General features: G+C 40.9%; 1 protein-coding gene across 2 annotated transcripts in view; it reads right to left on the bottom strand.

Moving 5' to 3' along the window:
* Rab27b (RAB27B, member RAS oncogene family) overlaps window positions 1–22182 on the bottom strand; it is a 141207-nt gene that overhangs the window by 54418 nt on the left and 64607 nt on the right. The window contains exon 1 of one of the 2 annotated variants that reach the window (XM_075968353.1): window positions 5588–5840. The exons of the other annotated variant lie outside the window; for it this stretch is intronic. The gene's annotated coding sequence lies outside the window, so the exon portion shown is untranslated. Of the gene's footprint in view, window positions 1–5587; window positions 5841–22182 lie in introns of those variants that run through there. 2 annotated transcript variants of the gene reach the window in all.

Here is a 22182-nt window from a genome sequence, read left to right as displayed (position 1 = left end):
GACCATGGCTTTGGATTACACCTGCAAGGGCATTCGATTGCCGTTAATGTAATTTCCCAGCAGGGGCCACACCTACAACACCCCTGACGAATAATTCTGTTCTGCTGCCCTTCTTGGTTTTATCTAGTCCCTGCAATGAATTCTCAAGGGCCATGCCCAAGTTTACCTGCACTTACTGCCTCTTGTTTTCTTCTTTCCACCTCTTCTCTTGTGTTCTTAAGTACATCGTGCTCATTCCAGGCTAGAAATCCCATGGATGCGTTTGCTCTGCCTCCTTGGTTCTGCTTCAGTTCTTTCCCTGACCAGCACCAGATATCCTTCAGGCTTCAACTGACTTTCTGTGTCTGCACAGAGGTCTCCTCCACTCCCACTATTACATTTTTCCCATTTAAAGAAATTCCTTATGCTCATGATGAATGTTGGCAGTTTTTCTTTTTTAGCCCAATGCTTCCAGTTTGAATATTACTGCCTTTTATTCAGAAATAAGAATGCAAAACCTGCTGGGCGGTGGTGGCACATGCCTTTAATCCCAGCACTCAGGAGGCAAAGGCAGGCAGATCTCTGAGAGTTTGAGGCCAGCCTGGTCTACAAGAGCTAGTTCCAGGACAGGCTCCAAAGCTACAGAGAAAACCTGTCGAGATAGATAGATAGATAGATAGATAGATAGATAGATAGATAGATAGATAGATAGATAGAGAATATATGCAAAACTTCTATGTTGGACACACTTTGGTATGCAGAATGGGAAGTTAGTGTGGGTAAAAGTGGAGATGGAAAAAGAGGTCAGGGACTGATTCAATGATGTGACACAATCATTCAATTTCATTCTGAAAAAAGTGTTTGAAGAATTGATATTTCTTTAGCAATTACCCCATGCCCGCTCTCCCTCAAAATATATTGAAAGCCCTCACAACACCTCTGTAAGCACATCTTTGCCCCACACGCACATTTTAAAATTAATTTAACTAGAATCTGAATGCAGCTCCTAAGTTTTCCTGGTGCCCTCTAATTTCATTTTCTCTTAGGATTAGGTGAAGAGCCACTTTCAAACTTTTCTGTTAGTTTATGTGAACATGCTATTTGGAGAAGTCCATCTCCCGCCAAAATTTCCCATGTCACTAAACCACCATGCATCATCACGCGTTTCTCATCTCAGTCTTTATCTCAGTACATCTGGCACCGCTGGCCGTTCTGTAAGAGTTCCTGTCTCGTGTTCATGATGACAGTGTCAGCTGACAGCTGTCCTATCACTTGGTTAGTTTTCTGAAGCTTCCTGTTTCAAGTCCCCGCCACGTCAAGTCAAGCCACAGATCGGTTTTACCATCTAGATCTCGGTCTCACCCTAGCTCTCTCCAGTTAATGTCTTGAAAACCTTGGGACTATCTATGTGTTGGCTTATGACTTCTAGATGTTGTATATCTACAGAAAGAAAAGCCCAAGTGGCTGTTTCCACCCAGAAGCGTGAAAACACTTCAGACCATGGGTAGCAGAGTCTTTACCTCTCTCTTAAACCGTTTTCTTACCCTTCACTACCAGTCTTAAGAAACTGCATCATCATCTACCCAAGTTGTTTTTTATGTATTCTGATGACCATTTTCAGTCTTTCTTTCCATCATTCCTAAAATTTACCTGTTTCATTAGTACATCCAATCAGCTCTGCTTTTAAGTACTTTCTGAATGGATCTGCTTTGGTCTGCAGTTCCAATGTTCATCTACATTGCTGCCATGGCTGATCAATTTGAGTAGCCTTACCGCTGTCCTTTCCTGTATTGTGTCAAATTACATTCATTGTCTTCAAGGAAGCCAGAGAGATAGCTCTACGAAAAATCACCTCATTAGCTATACAATACTTCCATTACAAAGAAATAATAAGTTTTTGAAGAGCTAAGCATGGGAAATAGCTCAATTTTATGAGTTCATAAATTATGAGTTCATAGTGTTCCCCTGCTCCTACAGGTGACTAATTTAAAGGCCCCTGAGAATATTTGCATACATAGAAGCATCAATCTTTATACCCAATTATATAATATTTGCACATAACCTGCACAAGCATTCCATATTTTAAATCTATACCTTATACCATCTCTGTAATAGTCATAATCAATGCAGTGTGAAGGATATGTAAATATCTGTTACAATAGATTGCTGAGGAAATCATGGTGATAAAAGTCATGCATATTCTCCATACTGGGGCAATTTGACTTCAAATACTTTCATTCAAAGATGGTAGAAGACATGGGTATAGAATTCACTCAGAAAGAGAGACAAGTGTAAGCATATATTGAACCATCATACTCTACAGATATATTAAATATAGAAACCAAAAAGAAACTGAAATCAGCCAAGTACATAGTGTGTGTGTGTGTGTGTGTGTGTATATATATATATATATATATATATATATATATATATATATATATATATCAAATAAACTATGTCTCTCCTCAAGGCTCTTCCTGACCAGTGTAATATTTTTACCCATTACCATGCTTTCTTTAATAATATTAAATCTTACAGGATTATTAATTTGTTTGCTTCTCTCTCTCCACCCTATGATGGAATGTGTCCATGGCAGAGTCCTTCTATCTTTTTAACATCTCTTACCCATGATACTTAGAAGAATATTAATGCTTATAAAGTGCTAGGAGAGGATTTGTTGGAAAATGTTTCACAGGCTATTTAGTATAGCCTTTTCTCATTCTACCCAAAATGAAAACTCAAAGTCAACTATTTATTAGCATCTTCAAAGCCATATCTGACCTGGCCCTATTAGTGCCTCACCCAGGGAACTTGACTGGCAAATCCCAGCTCTCTGGGTGTTCAGTCTGTAATAATCTCCAGAGATTCACTCCCTCACCTGCTCCAGATAGACACTGAAATAGCTTCTCAGTAGGACGCACTGGTACTTAATCTGGCACTCCTGCCCCCGCCCCCACACTCCCGAAACTTATGGAATATCTCTTTCCTGCCCTCTACTCTATTTCTCTTTAGCACCTGTGACTCATGTGTCATAGAGGTAACCTGTTCATTTTGTCAGCTCTTTGTCCCCAGATAAGTAGTAAGATCCACAGGGTTAGGGATGCCTGCTTATTTTGTCCGTGTCTGTCTATAGAGCCTATAACAGCCCTTGCTGCTATTTAGAAATATTTTTTGAATAAATGAACAAGCAACTGAATATATTATTTTCTCAAGGTATTGAACAAGTTGAAAACATTAAATTTATGAAGGAATTCTTTTAATTATTTATTAAACGGAAAACTATTAGACACACTAGTCCTCCACTTATTTAAGGAGGGCTGAGGAGAGAAGCTCAGCACTTGAAGGACATCATTAATGACCAAAAAGAAACTGAAATCAGCCAAGTACATAGTGCCAAGAGCAGATCCATCTAGTGATATTGCTGCTTCCTGCATCAACAGAACATCCATCCACACCGTACCTTCTACACCTAGCCATGAAGAAGGCCAATCATCTTCCTTTAAAGGGCATCTTTGCAAGTAATTATGGCCAGCATCTGGTTGGCCCTGTCTCTTTTTATTGGAATTGTTCTCCTGTATCTCAGCATTACCAGCAATTGCTTCAGAGCTGAAGTATTGGTTAACCAGCCTCGATGAATCAACACAAGAAACCAGACTCATTATGAGACGAGCTTTATGTGAATGGTCAGTGTGCCGTCAATGCTCTACTAGGCCAGAGTTCCTCAACCTGTGGATCGCAAACCCTTTGGGGATTGAATGGCTCTTTCACAGGGTCATCTAAGACCATCGGAAAACACAGATGTTTACATTACGATTCACAACAGTAGCCGATTTACAGTTACATAGTAGCAATGAAAATAATTTTATGATTATCGGGCTCACCACAAGATAAGGAACTCTATTTAAGGGTCACAGCATTAGAAAGGTCGAGAACCACTGATCTAGGCTGAAAGTCAAACACCAGCTTTCTCCAATGGGGGAAATCAGCAGATGCCAGCACTGACGGACCTGGAACCTTGACATCCCTGTTTCTAGAGGAAGCAGAAACTGGACGACAGAAGTACAATGTGGTACACCATGAGTTAAGAGGATAACTTTCCCGCGGTTACCTTCCTTATCAGGTCAAACATGTCTGTTCTAGAAATGACCTATGGGGAGGGAGAGCTGTGGTTTGCTTGCATTCGACAGATTCTTTTATTGCCACTTGGCAAAGATGAGAACAGGCTTATCCAGTTTCATCGGAAATGTTTTGCTTTCCATTTAGCAGAAATGATAGTAAGGGAGCCGGGGAGTTCGTAGGCAGTCCTTAATCAGAGACATCTCCTTAACGTTAGAGTCTCTGGCAAGCAATGATAGTAAGGGAGCCGGGGAGTTCGTAGGCAGTCCTTAATCAGAGACGTCTCCTTAACGTTAGAGTCTCTGGCAAGCAATGATAGTAAGGGAGCTGGGGAGTTCGTAGGCAGTCCTTAATCAGAGACGTCTCCTTAACGTTAGAGTCTCTGGCAAGTGTGCGCCTTGCGATGATCCACAGAAGTTCCTGCTGGTAAGAATAGTGGTCTCCTGTGGGTAAGGAATTACCTTTGGAAACTATGAAAAATTGCCCTGCAAGTGGGCAGCGTGGAATCAGAAAAACGCTTCTCTTGTTTGATTACTTCAAACTGAGCTTTACAGTAGCCAGAAAAGCCAGTGGACTTTATCCACCTGTAATATTATAATACCAATGTCCATCTTTTCTACTTTATGAAAGTTACAGCCATTAACCAGTAGCTTGTACACATACGAAAGTAAATATGACTATAACTAAATATTGAGAACTGTGAGGATTCTCTTAAGCAGACTCACATCAAAATCCCCATCTTTGCTAATAACCCTGTAACTACATGCATTTAGACTGGAGTTCCACAGCCTTAGTTTTGATCGTGTTGCAGAAAGCTGGCAAGCATGTTACAGGTGTGCAGGCTTTAACCAAATGCAGCTTCTACCGAGGAAGGCCATCCCTGCTTAGACGTGACCCTAGTCGATGGTTTTCGGAGACTTAGAACCATAATGTTGCAGCCGGGAAAATCTTGGAAGTGGGACCTCTGGCAATAACACTCCCTCTCTCCACACACCCACTCTCTAGATGCAAAACTTTGATCAGAATTTGAAAGTAATGGGGCCAAGACTGGAGCACAGAAAGCTTACTTCACTTTCTGTGGCTGATTCATCTCAAGGAAGTGCTGAGACAAGCCCTGTGTCTTGCCTGGCAAGCCTCCCTGGGTCCTTTCTCTCCGCATACCAACCACTCTTCTTGCTGATAATAATAGTTTTTACTTTTATTTATTTATTTATTTTGATACAGATGACATGTCTCTGTCCAGTGTTCTTCTTTGGGTTTGGTTTTTGTTCCAAGCAGCTATAGAATAGGCACACACCAAAGCAAAAGGGTAGATCGAGTTTGTGGGGGCCATCTGAGCAGGAGCGGCAGGCCCCCAGGTTTGGCTCGATAGGCTTTCTGCGGAAGGCTGCAGGCGCGGGGCCTCCGGGATCCCCCCTTTCCCTGAAACGCTGCGGGCACCCAGAGTGGGTGGGACCGAATTCCAGCGGCCAGCCGGCCTTCCCCAACTCACCAGCCGGAGCAACAGCCACAGCGAGGGCGCTGGTGTCAGGTTTCAGGGCCGCTCCGATCTTCCCGAGCTCCGGGACCCACCAGCAGCCACCGCGCACCCGGAGCCTCACAGAGCCACTGTCATGGGCAGGGCTCCCTGCGTCTGCAACCTGTGGCTCCTAGTCGGTGCAACGCCAGGAGGTCCCCAACCTCTGCCAGTCCGGACTGCGAGTGGCAGGGCTGGTAGCACCACCCGGGAGTCCGCCTAGGCGGCTGGGATCAGGAAGGTTTGTGTGAGAAGAAGGCGTGTCTCTGAGTCCTAACGCGGATGTGCCTGGCTCACCTCGGGCCAGTCTGGCTAGTGACTCAACCGCTGCAATAAGAAACATTTGGCTGCTGGTGGAGTCTCCGTGCCCCCCCCCCCCCCCCCGCTCGTTTTCATTGACTTATTTTTCTGGCTTTGCGCTGACACCTCTTTCAAAGAGCTTGGAGCAGTGTGTGTGTGTGTGTGTGTGTGTGTGTGTGTGTGTGTGTGTGTGTGTGTGTGTAGCTTGGAGCAGTGTGTGTGTGTGTGTGTGTGTAGCCTCCCAGAGCAAGGGCTACCGAATAGATGGCAGAGAAAAGCATCCCGTTAGACTGGAAATTGGAAGGAAACTGAATTTCTAAAGTTAGGACACAGCCATAGGAATACACAATCAATCCACACCACTGGAATCCTTCCTTCCTAAAGCCATTTGAGAACTAATGAGCTACTGCCAAACCAAATAATAAATACAGCCACTAAACTAGTATTTATTAAATTCACAGTATGTGGCAAGTCCTATACTAAATAAACACTTTGGTTTTCCCCATTAAGTGTAGGTCCTGTGTAGCCCTTGGGTATTACATTTTGGACATACTCTGGCATCCCTATGTTTTCGGACTCACGGTTAAGGTATACAAGACTGAATACGAAGAATAGCATTTGACATATTCCTTCGCCAAGAAAATAGTTCCAAACCTGTTGCTTACGCTCACGTTGGAGTTAGGGAGACGATGACTTAAGTTTTAATTCTTTAACTCATCCCTGACCCTATGCTTCAGGGTTTAAAGTCTGCTGCTGGGGAGAATTTCTTGCAGAAGGCCCGAACCACAGACCAAGCACAAAGATGTACCTTCCTTGAAGACAAAAATATTAGCGCTAGTGGGGGCTGTAAAGTGAGTTTCTAGTCAGACCAGGCTTCCTGTAGCGAGGTGGTCCCAAAAGGAGAGAAAAATGGAGGATGAAGCAGGGCAAGGGATGGGATTTGTATAGTTAATGCGAGTCAGTAGTCTAGAACAATGCCTGGTCACATTTTTTTTTAATTTATAGAACCATTGCCTGCATATACTATTTTAGTAGCCTTTAATCTACCCTATCCTTCCCAAGTATTAATTTGAAAAACTTTAAAAAATATTCGTTGATTTTATTCTCTGTATATGAGTGTTTTGCCTTTTGCCTGCATGTATGCATGTGCACCAGGTGCATGCCTGGTTCTCTGTAGGGTCAGAAGAGGACATCATCTGCCCCTGGAACTGGAGCCATGGATGGTTGTGAGGCACCATGTGGGTACTGGGACCAAAGCCTGCCCAGGTCCTCAGAAAGAGTGACAGATGCTCTTAAAAACTGAGCCGTCTTCTCGACCTCCAATATCCTTTGACTCATAAAAATTGTTTTGACTCTTCTAACAGGAAGAAAAAAAATGTGTGAAGGTAATAATTTTAAAGGCTCTTTTGTGCCTGGGGCTTATGTGACACAAATTAAAGAGATAAAATTTCTGTCTCATTCAACAAAACATCACTGATGTATATGCAGATACCATTGTAGTCAGGAAACTTCTAGCTAAAATGGCAACTTCATCACCCATGTCTTATCCTCCTCAAACTCCCTGAACACAAAAAGAGATCAATTATGAACTTCTAACAATGCCTTTAAACCATAAAAAATAAAATAAGAGAGAAAAGACACAATTACAATGGATTCTTGTAAAGACGGTCAACCAGTTGGAGACAGGTATAGCCTTAGAGAAGCAGTTTACACGGTGCCTGTCTGCGGGCAGAGTTAAAGACATGGTTATCAGCCCTTCTCCCTGCAAAAGCCAGAAGGCGGAGACTTTACACAGCAGAAATACTGGCACAGGCTGGCGACTAGTGGTGGAGCATAGGGCTTGGTTAGAGACACGTATACAGACTGCTTGGACCTGAAGCTCCCTCCCCACTGCCATGTAATCAATGGACTTCCTTCTTCTGCTTCTTCCAGCCTCCAGTCTTCCAGAGAATGCAAATAAGAGTCAGAGGTGGCTTACTGTGAGCTGAACACAGGCCCTTTGACTGGGCGTCTAGTGCGGGTGAACAACAAAGAAGTCAGTTCTCAGCGAAGTAGAGCAACAAAGAAAACAATCTTCAGTGAAGCAGAGCAACAGCTACATAAAATGTTGGAGAAAAAAAAGTGACCAAAATCAATTCTAGAGAGTTCTAGAAGATGAGTTATTTTCTGTGCAGAAAGGGATGGAAAGGTGACAGAAAGGAAATAATGCTCTAAGAATTCCACAAAGAAAGACTATGAGCTTGTGAGATCAAAAGTCCCTTTACACTCACTAGCAAATACACATCACTCTGAGTTATTGGTAACCCACAAATAATTAACATGTCTTCCAGAGCCACAGGTCAAATCATTTACACAGGAAAAAAAACTGTATTGAATTTCCCAAGAATAATAGCAAATATAGATGTTTCCTTGAATGCCCTTCCATCTTAAAAACCAGTTTATTTTGAATCTAGAATTGCACGCCCAGATGAATTGCTAGCCATGTAAACAATGGCATTTTCATGCTTTCAGGCACTCAAAATTACTCATTCTTCCATGGACCATCTGAAAAACAGCTTCCTCAAAAGAAGTCGATAAATCAAGAAGAGGTGAATGAAACCCAGAAAAGTCAAGTCCAACATGAGAGAGAAATTACAGTTGCTCAGAAGAGCTCTCATGAAGCAGGCCAGGGGAGGAGGAAGGCTCAAAGTAGCTCTATCTCCAATCAAAAGAAAGAAGACGGGAGGGTTGGTACCTGCATACTGAGAAATTAGCCGCTGTGCTCGCCAGATCCTTTCTGCTCTCCGGAGCATCCCTCTAGAATTCTTTCTGAGCTCCCTACATGCTGTGGAGCATTCAGTTGAGTTCTTGTCAAGGCTACCGGGCATATGTGATCAACATCACTGCTAGGCTGCATCCATAGCATGGCTCTTGGGAGCCTCCCTTCCCTCCCACACCTATTCTTTTTTTCTTGATAGCATTCAGGTGCATTAGAGAAGGAAGGGCTCTGAAACCCTACAAGGGAGTAAAGTTTCTTTCTTTCTTTTTGAGATAGGGTTTCTCTTTGTTACTCTGGCTGTCCTGGAACTCACTCTGTAGACCAGGCTGGCCTTGAACTCAGAGGTCTTCCTGCCTCTGCCTCCCAAGTGCTAAGGCCTTCAGCGCCACTGTTGGCAACAATGAAGTTTCTAAAGAACAAAAGTTATGACCCCGAAAGCTTGTAGCCAAAGAAATCCCAGCTGGTACTTCTGAATTATGACATGAGCAAGAAGTAAACTCGTATAATGACACTGAGATTTTGAGGTGGTTTCAGCAATTAGACTGCTCTGACTGCCACAATTTAAGAGAACATTTGAAGGCAGTTTTGAATAATTTAGTTGGTGTACGAAGTACTACATAACATTTAAAAGTACCTTCCAAACTCCAGGAAAAACAAAGTGTTGTATCAGAAAGGAAATACATGATAGAATACTACTTCATTCTTGTGTGAGTATAATCAGTATAATATCCACAATGGAGTTAATCAAACTGCAATAAAACCGCTTATGGGAAGTGCGGAGAGGGAGAGACTGGGAATGTGTCTGTGTAAGAAAGCTAATCACATCCTCAATTATGATCACACAAAGTTCGTGAGTATTGTGTAAGATAGCTAAATAATAATTACTAGGCTAACAAACCATTTAGAAATATGAAAGGACAACCAGAAAACATGAAATGAAATTTATTGGGGAGGGGAGTGGAGCTCAGGACTTAAGGGAAGATCTGTGGCTATTTTAACACCATTTTATTCTTTTTCTATTTCATTATTTTCAAAGATCTCTCTGTATCTCTGTCTCTGTCTCTCTCTCTCTCTCTCTCTCTCTGTGTGTGTGTGTATGTGTGTGTGTACATGTATGCACACAGGTATTAGCAGAAGGCAGAAGGGCATCAGAGATCCCTGGAGCTTGAATTGTAGGTTGTGATGAACCACCCTAAGTGGGATCAAAGTGGGAATCAAATACGTGGAATCAAACCCTGGTTGTCGAGCCGGGCGGTGGTGGCGCACGCCTTTAATCCCAGCACTTGGGAGGCAGAGGCAGGTGGATCTCTGTGAGTTCGAGGCCAGCCTGGTCTACAAGAGCTAGTGCCAGGACAGGCTCCAAAGCTACAGAGAAACCCTGTCTCGAAAAACCAAAAAAAAAAAAAAAAAAAAAAAAAACCCTGGTTGTCTAGAAAAACAGAAGTGCTGTTAACTGCTGAGCCTGCTCTCCAGCCCCCTTAAAGATTTTCATTACTTGATTCATTTTTAATGAATTTATTCTTTGTCAGCATCATATTTATATATGTAATATTTTCTGGCCCTGCTCTTTCCCCTACCCCCATATACCCTCTTTCTGCTCTCCCTCCCATCCACATCCTGATCTCATTTTTATGTCTTCTTGTCTTATATTACCTTAATAAAAAGACAGCTTGGAATCCTAGTCCTCCTACCTCCACCTCCCTAGTGATGGGATCATGCATGTATGACACAATGCTTAGGTCAAGATTAGGTAGATAATAGATGTGTGTGTGTGTGTGTGTGTGTGTGTGTGTGTGTGTGTGTGAGAGAGAGAGAGAGAGAGAGAGAGAGAGAGAGAGAGAGAGAGAGAGAGAGAGAGAGAGAAACAGAGAGGGAGAGAAAGAGAAAGAGAGGATAGATAGATAGATAGATGGATAGATAGATGATAGATAGATAGATGATAGATAGATAGATAGATAGATAGATAGATAGATAGATAGATAGATAGATAGATAGATGATAGATAGATAGATGATAGACTTAAACAAGAAACTGTGTTTCATATCTTCTCTCTTGTCTTTTGTGATACGAGCTACATATTTTATGGTCGCAATACTGACTTTGAGACTTCAGCATCCTCTTCACAATTTCTCCTGCTTAGACTCACTGTTGAACTTCAATCCTCTAACAAATACCAGTGGAGGGAGCCGTTCTTGTGCAGGCAGAAGGGTGTGCCTCCACCTTCTGCTGATTGCTAGTTCACGTGGCGTCTTCCTAATCACAAGTAAAAATCAGCTCCTCCCCAGCTGAAGGAAACACCAGAGCGTGACTAACCAGTCACAGGACCAGACTCCCAGGCTGTGCTGGTTGTCCTGCCTACTGCCAAGGATGTAACTTTAGGGTATGTGCATGGTGAGAACTTGAGACAGTAGGTTGCTCCAACTGTGAAGCACAAGGAACTCTTTTAGATATGTTTTCCACACTGGGCAGGCAGTCACAATTGTACCTGGACTATCCATGGGCTCCGACCTTCCAGTAACTTCTAATCTCATTTGGCCTCACATTCTTGGAATGTGAAATGAGGAAACCTAATTTGGAGCTTATTGTAATGTATGTTGAATTTGTTTTTCCTTTGTTACTGGGAAATACTGTGGAGAAGCTCAATTTCATATATAATTTTTGCATGTAATTTAAAAAAACCTCTGATTTCTGAGAAGTCACAGTGTAAGGAGGCTCTGATATGGGCTCTAATGAACACAATTGCAATAAGACATTGTTTGGTCATTTCAATAACCTTGCCGATAAACTGTTAAGTAAAAGAAAGCTGCATTTTAGAGAACTAAGTATATAGGAAAATATTACTTTTTATGTCACCGTGTTGGCTAGTTTTATGTCAGCTTGGCACAAGTAAAAGTCATTTGAGAGGAGGGAGCCTCAATTAAAAAACAATGCCTCAATAAGATCAGGCTATAGGCAAACCTGTAGGGCGTTTTCTTAATCAGTGATTGATGGTGAATGCTGTAGTGCATTGTGGGTGGTGCTATCCCTGAGCTAGTGATCCTGGCTTCTGAAAGAAAGCAAGCTGCACAAGCCATGATGAGCAAGCCAGTAAGCAGCACCTTTCCATGGCCTCTCTATCATCTCCTGCTTCCAGATTCCAGCTCTGCTTGAGTTCCTGTCCTGATTTTATTCAGTGGTGGACGTGGAAGCTAAATGAACCCTTTCTTCACCAGCTTGCTTTTGCTCTTGGTGTTTCATCACAGCCATAGTAATACTAACGAAGGTAGTCACTATGACAACATTCTGCATACAAATTAAATACATCCCTGTATCAGCCTGTGTATGACGTGTTTAACAGTCATATGTTTAAAAGGTTACCTAGTCTGTGCTGTGTTTTAGAAAAATCTGATTGTTTTTAGCTGAGACATTAAGAGGCTAGAAATAAAGCCTTGGGAAAAAGGAGGCAAAACATTACAAATCAGACTCAGGAAAGCGATTTACCATAAAACAATTGTAGCAACAAAAAAAAAAATAGAGGAAAATAATTATTTCAATGTGTGCATTTTCTCAGTGAAAATCAGAAAAGGAACCCTGAAACTCTCCCAGTATTGCTTATGATGTAATGGTACAGTTAAATTAATTAAGATTAGCAGCTCCCTCTCCTACAGTTTGACATGAGAGAAGTAACCGCAAAAAGCTTTGTCTCTTTCTGAATGCACAGTTTTGTACCCTCTCATGATTGGCAAAAGTGGGTTCATAACAATCGGAAACACAGTCCATGCTTACTCCCTTTGTGTCGCCACCTGTCGTCACCGTTTGGACTCAATTTTCTCCACCTAACTGCAGACATTTTAGAACAGCCAGGCATGGCGGCATGCTCATGATATAAAAATGCATGTCAATTTTTTTTTTTTACTTTTTCTTGAGACTACCATTGTCAAGACGAAATTTTCTTTAAAACTCCTCTGTTTTAAATGCATGTCAATTTTTTTTTACTTTTTCTTGAGACTACCATTGTCAAGATGAAATTTTCTTTAAAACTCCTCTGTTTTAGAGCAAAAAATTAAAATATTTGCTGTCTAGTCTGTTTTTAATAACCATCAATAAGCTTTTAATATTGAAAATATAACTTTATCTACGCTAATCACTGACACATTTTGGTACAAACATATATTCACTGAAATTAAAGTGCTACGATAAAAGCTTTTAGACTATTTTCAAGGATTAGATAGTCAAGTGTTTAGCTTCTGTGGTATAATTAAATATTCTTTCTTTTTGTCATTTATTCTCTGAGTTGTTACAGAAAAATAGTATTTTTAATTGTAAAATAATAGAAATATCAAGGTGGATAATTCTATCAAATAATAGTAAAGTGGTCTCTATACAGAAGAGAAAAAACACATAGCCAGTTTTCACTAAAAGAACAACTATGCGCTCATCAGTGTGGCTATCATTGGGGTCCAATGAGACCGAGTGTCACAGAGGACACAGAAAAAGGGAAATAGTTGTTTCCTACTAGTACGCATGTAGATGGGCTTGACTGTTTTACACAATCTTAAGTGCACAGTCATTAGAACTTTGCAGTAAGTTTGCCAGACATCATCTCTAACATCTGCCTCCTAACCACAAATTTAAAAATTATCCTCATGCCCATTAAGAATACAATTAAGAGTAATGTATATTCATAAAAGAGAATACTACTCAGCAGCAAGAATGAACTCTGGCTGCAACAACACTAGTGAATTGCATCGACATAATTCTGAGTAGCTCAATTCAAGCACAATAAATATATTCTGTAGGGTTTCATACATAAAAATGCCAAAGTTGGACATATCCAATTCACAACATTATAAGTTAAGACAGTGGCTATCCCGTGAGGATATAGGCTGTGACTGAGGAGTGCCACAGACGTTTCTAATAATGTCTTGTGTCCTCATTTATATGCTAGCTATGTGGTGTGTGTGTGTGTGTGTGTGTGTGTGTGTGTGTGTATAGACTTTCCTTGTGTGCCATTCATCTAGCCTCATGGTTTGTACACACTTGTGCATTTTTTTTTGTCTTTTTAATGAAAATCATCTTCAAATGCAAGATAACAACAAAATAAGATTCAAATGAGACGGAGGTGAAAAGGGATGAAGAGCAAGATAAAGTGGAAGTCAGGCCAGCAGAGAGAAAGCCTGCCCTAGCGGCCCCACTTCACACACAAAAAGATGATTCATTCACTGTGTCTGTGGGAAAGCAAGAAGATCTGTTGCTCAAGAGAAGTCTTAATCCAATCCCAGGATTATGACCGAAGGGGGATTTCTCTCATGCCTGGAGTGAGGTTTTGTCCTAGTCCTGAGCTATGACTGGAAGAGCATTCTTATAGTAAATACTCGCAGGAAGCGGCTGGGACTGTTGCTGCTCAAACTGCCATCCACTCAGAAAGATCACATTAATAAACTATGAAGAAAAGGAAGCAAGTAGTTCAGTGGGGAATCAAGGGTTTCATGTCAGAGCCAGGAACTCCTGTGATTATGTTCTGAGGCAAGAGGACTTGAAAATACAGCACCCCAAGATTGCTTGGGGAGTGGTCAGAATGTGTCATTTGTTACAGAAAGCCGTTGGTGGGTAGGAGCCAGCGGAGGTAAAATGATGGCTTATGGAGTTGAGAAGTTTGATGCCTTTCTCTGTCTTCATTGAACTCTATTTCTGCTCAGGTTTAAACCACTCTGTTATTCCCTCCCCACAAAGAGGTTTAGATTGTCTCCTCCTCCTCCAAGTGATGCTATTCCTAAATTTCTGCTGGCATGTAGTGGAGTCCCCAGGGGAAAAACTGAAGTAGGTATAATCCATACATATTTAACTAAGTATCATCGGCCCTGGGGGCAAAATTTCTTCTCTAGTGAGGTGCCATGATCTTATCTCACTTCCATACAAAATATAAACAATACATGGCTATACGAAGAACTAGAGAGGAAACTGTAATCTGAGAATGTCATTTGGAAAACAATATCCACAAAAGCTTTCTGTGTGGTGGGAGAGATGAGATGGCCCGGTGATAACGAGCAAGTCCTGCTCTCCCTAAGGGCCCAGGTGCAGGTCCCACCTGTGAGCCACCACAGTCACCTGTACCTCCAGCTTCAAGGGATCTCAGGCTTTTCTCTGACCTCTCATGGCAGACACACACACTTGGCATATGTTCATACACACACAAATAATAATTAAAATAAGTCTTAACTCAGGAAAATACACACAGACATTTAAACACTCAAATTTTGTAAATTTGACTATTGTCCAATACAAACTATTTGAAGAGTATAGTTTAAAATTGGTTATTCCAGTTAAATGTTATATTGAGTATTAAAAAATGGACTTGCTCTTCGAAACTAATATTATCTCAATTATTGTCAATGCCACTCCTATGTTAGGAACTTATATTTTATTATATATTTAATAAGTCTTGCCTTTTTCACATTTAGTAAGGGAATGTGTGTAACCACCAAATTAAGTGGATATGGTCAGTTGTTTAAAAATACTTGCCCCCACCCATTTGTGCGTGTGTTTTTTGTTTGTTTGTTTGAGACAGGATCTCTCTACATAGCATTGGCTGTCCTGAAACTCACTACGTAGACCAGGCTGGCCTTGAACTCATAGAGTTTCACCTGCCTCTGCTTATGAGGGACGGAACTAAAGACATGTGCCACTAAGCCCAATGTGCATGTGTTCTTATGTGTGTGTGCATATGTGTGCCTGTGCATACGTGTGTTTGTGCATGTGTACACACAAGTTTGTGTGCCCCCAGCCCAGATATTTTACTTCAGTGCTGGTTCTCCAGCTCAGGTACTCATGCTTGTACTGCAAACATTCTACCAACTGAACCGTCTCTCCTGCCCACAATTACTTTTTAGAAAAAAGAAAAAGAAAAATGAGTAGAGGAATCTACCCTAGGCTAGAGTTAGTGAAATATAATATAGATATAATATCACTGTTGGGTTTTAGTAATTTTAGAATAATGCTTTCATATTCTAAGTAGTAAAAGAATGCACCATGCATACATACACGCACCAAAAGAAGTAAACCCCTCAGAAATCCCCACTTCTTGGCTTATCTTTTTGTCCCCTGAACTAAATAAATTTAAAAATTATAGTAATTATAATCTTAATGTTCAAGCATGCACTAAGTGATAAAGAAGAATTTTAAAGAACACTCTTAAATCTGAAGCTGGACTCATTCTTGCTACAGCCAAAGACTTGAGTGTGGCTCTAACAAATTAGTTGCTACATAATCCATCAGCCTAAAACATTTACCATCTGATCCTCTGCGGACTATTGGTTATCCTAATAATAGAGGATTTTGTTCAACAAGTAATGTTTCACTCATTTGATACAGAGCACACGCACTGAAATAGGATTATAAAAGAATGTTTAGATGAAAATATACTTGTGATGCCTATAAAGCAGGTGGCTAGGGCAGCATGCACAGTCGGAGCCATTTCCTGTCAAATAGATGCTCTACACACAGCACTAGGCTGGACGTTCACAGTTGAGGAACGCAACTGTCAGAATGTCACAGGTCTAATTCCACGTCTGACCCTTCCATGTTCCATTGTTCAGAAACATGCCTGACTCCGTCTCCTTGCTTTATGTTCTTAACTTTTTTGACAGATTTTTTTTTTCTGTCGAAACACGGACTTAAGGTGAATGGATGCAGCAATGCTCACCTCTGATGGATATTTCATTGTGAGATGAGGCCCTTGAAGGTTTTTTTTTTTTAAAAAAAAATCAAACTCAGTACTTGGCAAGGCACGCTACATTTTTGTCTTTTTCTTGCTGCCTCCATTAGGTAACAACAGGCAGGTGAAAAGTCCCATCTCATTCTTTAGTCCTTGATGAACAGATAGATTGCAGAGAGAAGTGAAGCAGCCTTCCTCAGGATAAGGTGTTCACTATGCTCAGTGACACACGAGGGCCGAGAAACCCCAAGAAAGAAACACAACCCGGAGCAATGTGAGAACGAGCTGGTAATGACTTTCCTGCAGCAGCGTCTGGTCTCAGTGAACCTAGGGACTCACCTGGGAGCAGCCTGCTCCTGGCCTCTCAGTACTGGGGTTACAGATACATGCCTCCATGCTTGGGTTTTTCATAAGGATATTGTGGAATGTATTCCAGTATTAATTACTAATATTAACTCCCAGATCATGTATTATTTATCAGACACTAAGTATATCTACAGAGGGTTAAAGTGGCCTTAATAAATGAGTTTTGCTGGTGATGTTCTTATTTCTTATGGTTTAAGAGTAAAATGGAGAAGGCTTTAACTTTTTGTATAAAGAAAACAAGATACATCTGTGTACGCATTTTTCTCTCTCTTTGTCTCTGTTTCTATCTCTCTTTCCTTTCTCTCTCCCCCCTCTTTCTCTCCCTTCCAAGGAATACCACACATGAGAAGTCTTGACAATTGCATGAGCAGAAAGAGTTCCAAGAAAACACCACATTGAGAAATACTACCTCCACTATTGCAGTTAAAATTTACCGTGGCTCAACCTCCTCATCCCAATTTAGCCTATCTTATCCACAGGCACTTGACTATAAAAATTCTTTAAATATGAAACATTTATTTCAGGTAGCGTTTGTTTCACACCAACTATATAAAATAACAAGAAATACACACATACCAGCAATACAAAGATTATTTAATAGCACAATTCATATAAAAGTTGTGATTCCTGATCTCAAGAAGTTTATTCCTATTCTTCATTTCTTAGTTATTTGTTCAACAAACTTTGTGATGTCCTTGGTGTGGCTTTCAGAAATATGTTAGGTCAGATAATTCCCCACTCTTTCCCCTTTTACATCAAAGGTTAAAAGTAACACACGTAAGTTTACATGCCTCAAATACACATTAGTAGGTAGTGTCTTCAAATATTTAAGAAACACAGCATTCCCTGGGATTCATTTTAGTCCGATGCACCAGGAGTATAATAAATATCAAGCCCACAGTAGAAACTGAAAATTAATTTTACCAACAATGAGGAGATGCACAAGGGATTGGCGATCGTCCAGACACACCTACATGGATGACAGGCATGTTCACCATTCTGACACTGAGGATGGCTGCAGTAGTACATGCTCACACCAAAGCCTATCACATTATCCACTTTAATAACATGTGACCTACTGCATAACATTTTTATTTCAATACAACTGTCAGCGGAGGAATGCAGGCACTTACTAGCACTTTGAAGACATCATCATCTTTTAATGCAACTCCTGTTTTCCCAGAATGCTCTCTGGGAGCTGCAATGTGGGCACTAGGTCTCTATGTACTTTCTAGTGTTACTCCTATCATGGCAAATTTTCAGTGAGGTTTTAAAATCAATTGTTCTCTAATCTTCACTTCATTTCAAGGCCGAGGAGCTTGACAGTCAGATGAATAAAATTATGATTGCTTAACCAGAACAACTGAAAATACTAGAATACATACAAAGATGGGTATGTTCCTCAAATCGCAATTAATTAAAGACAGCTCAGTTTCCAAAAAATTAATCTAGACATATTATATAGCTCATAAAACTTTGCTTAATTTTTAAATGATGAAGTGAATAATTAATTTATAATCACTTGCATACACTTAACTAAAGTAGCTCCAGCAGGCTTGCTCCCAAATGCTTGCCTTTGACTAATGCATCAGCTAAGTTTTCCTGAAATACTACTCTATAAAAGTCACCCCAAAACTCCAAGGCTTAACATAGGATCTACTCTCTTGCTCAGCAGTCTGTGGTTCACTGCTCCTTGCTGGCTTAAAGCTTTGCTCTGTGCTTTGTGCTCCAGGTTCAAGTTGAGTTAAAGTCTGCTCCATGTGTCTTTCATGCTCCTGGAGCCAGATGCTCTCTGATGCTCATGATCTGGTCCCCAGCTCCTCCTACTGGGACATAAGCTACAGGGTCAAGAGCTGTACAATCTTTAATGGTGGATGTGAGAAGCAACAGATAAACAGACTAAGCAGACAATGGCTCTTGAGGCCAATGCTTGGTAGTGTATGGGAACTTGTCCAACTATAGCATTGGTCAAAACAGGGAGGTCGTGTGAACTCATCAACAGCAGCCACAGCATGGGAAATGTTATATGAAGGAACCAAATGCTTCCTAAACTATTATATAAAGTATCATCACATGTTTTCTAGAAATTGGAAAGCAAAACGCACGGAAAATGAGTTAATGATGCTAATTCTATGAAACGGCTTCGTAACTGGGAAATGTTTACCCTAAATAATCTATCATGTGCTGTAGCTGTATGCGCCATTTCCTTCTGTTAAACTATTGAGTTCACTTTGAGCACAGACAGATATTTATTGATTGTGATTATTCTCTGTTGTTTCAACTGATTCGTATTATTTCTGCTATTTAAATGTGTGTGTGTGTGTGTCATCTTGAGCCAGAAGTGTTGTGAGGCTTATGTGTGCTATAGACACAACAGTCATTTTATATTTGTATGTTAGAAAAATCTATTAATTCTCTTTGGTTAATAACAGCAATGACAAGACCAATCACCAATGAATGTTAAACCGATGCATTATTATGTATGCATTTGAATGCATGGGTACATGGTACGATTTTATCTGTGAGTGGCAAGCATCTATGCTCTCTAACGTCTTTACTCTTGTATTAATCAAAGTCAAAATTTTCTTGGCCTCTCAAGTATTGTTTGACAGAGGGTTTAGTTTGGCTAATATCATGTGACAAAGATGATGGAAAGGACTTTCATGAGAAACTTCCATTTATTGGGAGGTACACATTCTGTCTCAGTGGTAGTTAGGGCTCATGGATTTGAACTAGTGGCACTCTTTGTGGAAGTTGAGGAATCATTGGACATGGGGCCTCGTTGGCAGATAGTGGCTTAAGAGTGGAGCTGGAATGTTCCAGGCTCCACTTCAGTTGAGTTCTTTCTTTGTCCATAATCTATTGAGATGTGCAGGTGTCACAGAACAGAGCCGGCCGCGTCAGTACATCCTGAACCACGAGTAAGAATAAACCCTTCCTCCCTAAATTGCTTCTGTCAAGCGTTGTGACGCAGTGTACAGTGATTGTAGAACGGTGGGCTGACCTGGAGAGGCCATGGACCAGGAACTGTCAGGACCTGGCATGGTACTCACATAAGTATGTGAGTGATAGCTACCTTGGGTGTATGTCTGGATCTACCTGAGCTCAAACACAGGATCACTTGTTAGCACAATATGACTGGCCTCTCTGGGTAATTACAAATGTAGATTGTTAAGTGGCAAACAAGGAACAAATTTTAAATATTTAAGTTAATATTTATACATATATATGTATATGTATGTATAAAATATGTATAAAATATTCTTGATAGTTACAATAGAAACTCCTTGGGGTTTTGACTGACTTTTATCAAGGCTTAGGATGTAATATGTTCAAAATTAACTTCTGTTTTTGTAAAATAAAAACGGACCGAGGACAAGATAAAGACCTGACATGCCAAACCAAGTGCCATATATTAAGAGATATAGATTGCACCCCAGGAATACAAATTTATTTTCTGGGTTCTTTTTCTCATTTGTTCAGATGTGAGAGTTGTATTTCATTTTCAGAATTTACTTGGAGGCAAGTACACACTGAGGACAAAACTAGCCAGACTGTCAGCCTCAATGAGGGTTCAAGATGCAAGCAACAGGACATCATTAAACAGACATTACAGGTGCCGTGTCAACTCCACAGAAGTATAATGGCCTATTTGCACTCAGCATTTAAAAGCGGGCAGTAGAATGATGTCATAGCAGAGTTAGCAAAGAAACTGGTTGTGTCAAAGACTGGGGTCTTACTGATGTGAGTCAAGTGATAAGCCATTATTATTATTATTAATTATTGTATTTTAAAATACAAGTCTTGAAGCACACTGAAAAGGTCAACAGTGCTCATAGATTCTCTAAGAAAAGAAGGTCCATCACCATTAATTACTGTGAACATTTCTTGGTGCTTCAGAGATGTACCCGTGTATCGTCAAGTTGAGAGTGAAGATTAACTATCACATCCTGTCACAGCACGATGACATTTTGTTTCTTTGCAGTACCAATGACTGAACCTAGAGCCTCCTGCAGCCTAGGCAAGCTCTCTGTTTCAATTTTCAACTCAACAGGATTTAGAATTGCCGTGGAAACATCCCTCTAGGTATGCCTGTAAGGGTGTTACCAGATATGTTTAACCAAGGAAGGAAGACTCACATTGAATGTGTACAACATTGTCCCATGACTGGAGCTCCAGACTGAATAAAAATAAAAAAGGGAAGACAAGCTGAGAACCATCCAACCATCCTCTCCTTTCTCCTTCCTAACTTAGATGGAATGTGACTAGCTGCCTGGATGCTCCTATTTTCAAAACCTCCCTGCCGTGGTAGACTGTATCCTCAAAATGTGACCCAGTAGAAACCTTCCTTTCCTAAAGTGCTTCTGCCAGAAATTTAGTCATCGATGAGAGAAGCAACTCATCTACTACCTCTGAGTTAGATACAAGACTTTTGTTTCTCAGGATCTTGCTAAATTGCCCTAGTTAATAACCCAGGCTATTAACTTTCAATCCAAGTGTTGGAACCTCTGGAGGTTTCCCCATGCAGTCCATGCTGCGTGTATCAAAAACCACTAAGTAAGTCAACTTTAAATACAAAGGAATGCATCATGGATGCATGGAAAAGGCAACTATAAAATCTCTAATAGTAAATAGTCATTATTGTAAAAGAAAGGAATTGTAAAATTTATGGTGGGGGCTATGAATGTTTAAACAATGTTTCTAGGTTTTCTGCAACGAAATATCACTGGGGATCCCACCCATGAGTCTTCTCTGGTTATCTCTCTGACATTCGATGTTCCCTTTCCTTGCCTGGCAGCCGAATATGAAGGAGGCTTTTGGAGAGTGCCTAGCGATCCGATCCTGGGTGGACCACTACCCGCTGGCTGAAGCTGCAAGGAGGAGGCTCAGCATGCTCTTGGATTGAAGGCTCTCCAGGTTCCTTCTCATTCACTTTGGTCACAGCCAGTGACAACCAAAGCTGAACAAATAAACAAAGAACAAAACTATTCACCCACAACCCTTTAAACACACACCCACCCAAAAGAAATCCCCTATGTATCCTTCATCCTGAGATCCATGCGTTTGGGTAGCTCGCCCAGTTGTATCGATAAGTATGATAACATCCACTTCCCACATAGGCTGAACAGTTGCATGTAGTTCATCTGGCTCCTACTGCACTTTAAGGAATTAATTGGTCTTCCTCCTTTGACTCTTATAACCTTGACAGTTTAGAAGATTTTCCCTTCTTATGCTGTCAGTTGTCTCCCAGCTTGGGTTTATCTGATGTTTCTTCATGATTTGTTGTCTTCTCACTATCTACTTTTACTGGCATACGAATGTCATGGGAAATCTCGTTAAAGCCCAGATTCTGATCCAATTAGACTGTGGTAAGATCCAGCTTTCTCCACTTTTAACGGGCCCCCAGGCCATCCACGGTGCTGAGCTCATTTTAAATAGGAACACCCCGTTGGA

The sequence above is a fragment of the Microtus pennsylvanicus genome, chromosome 4 (assembly GCF_037038515.1).
Source record: "Microtus pennsylvanicus isolate mMicPen1 chromosome 4, mMicPen1.hap1, whole genome shotgun sequence".
NCBI lineage: Eukaryota > Metazoa > Chordata > Mammalia > Rodentia > Cricetidae > Microtus > Microtus pennsylvanicus.
This window is presented reverse-complemented; position numbering and strand designations above follow the sequence as displayed.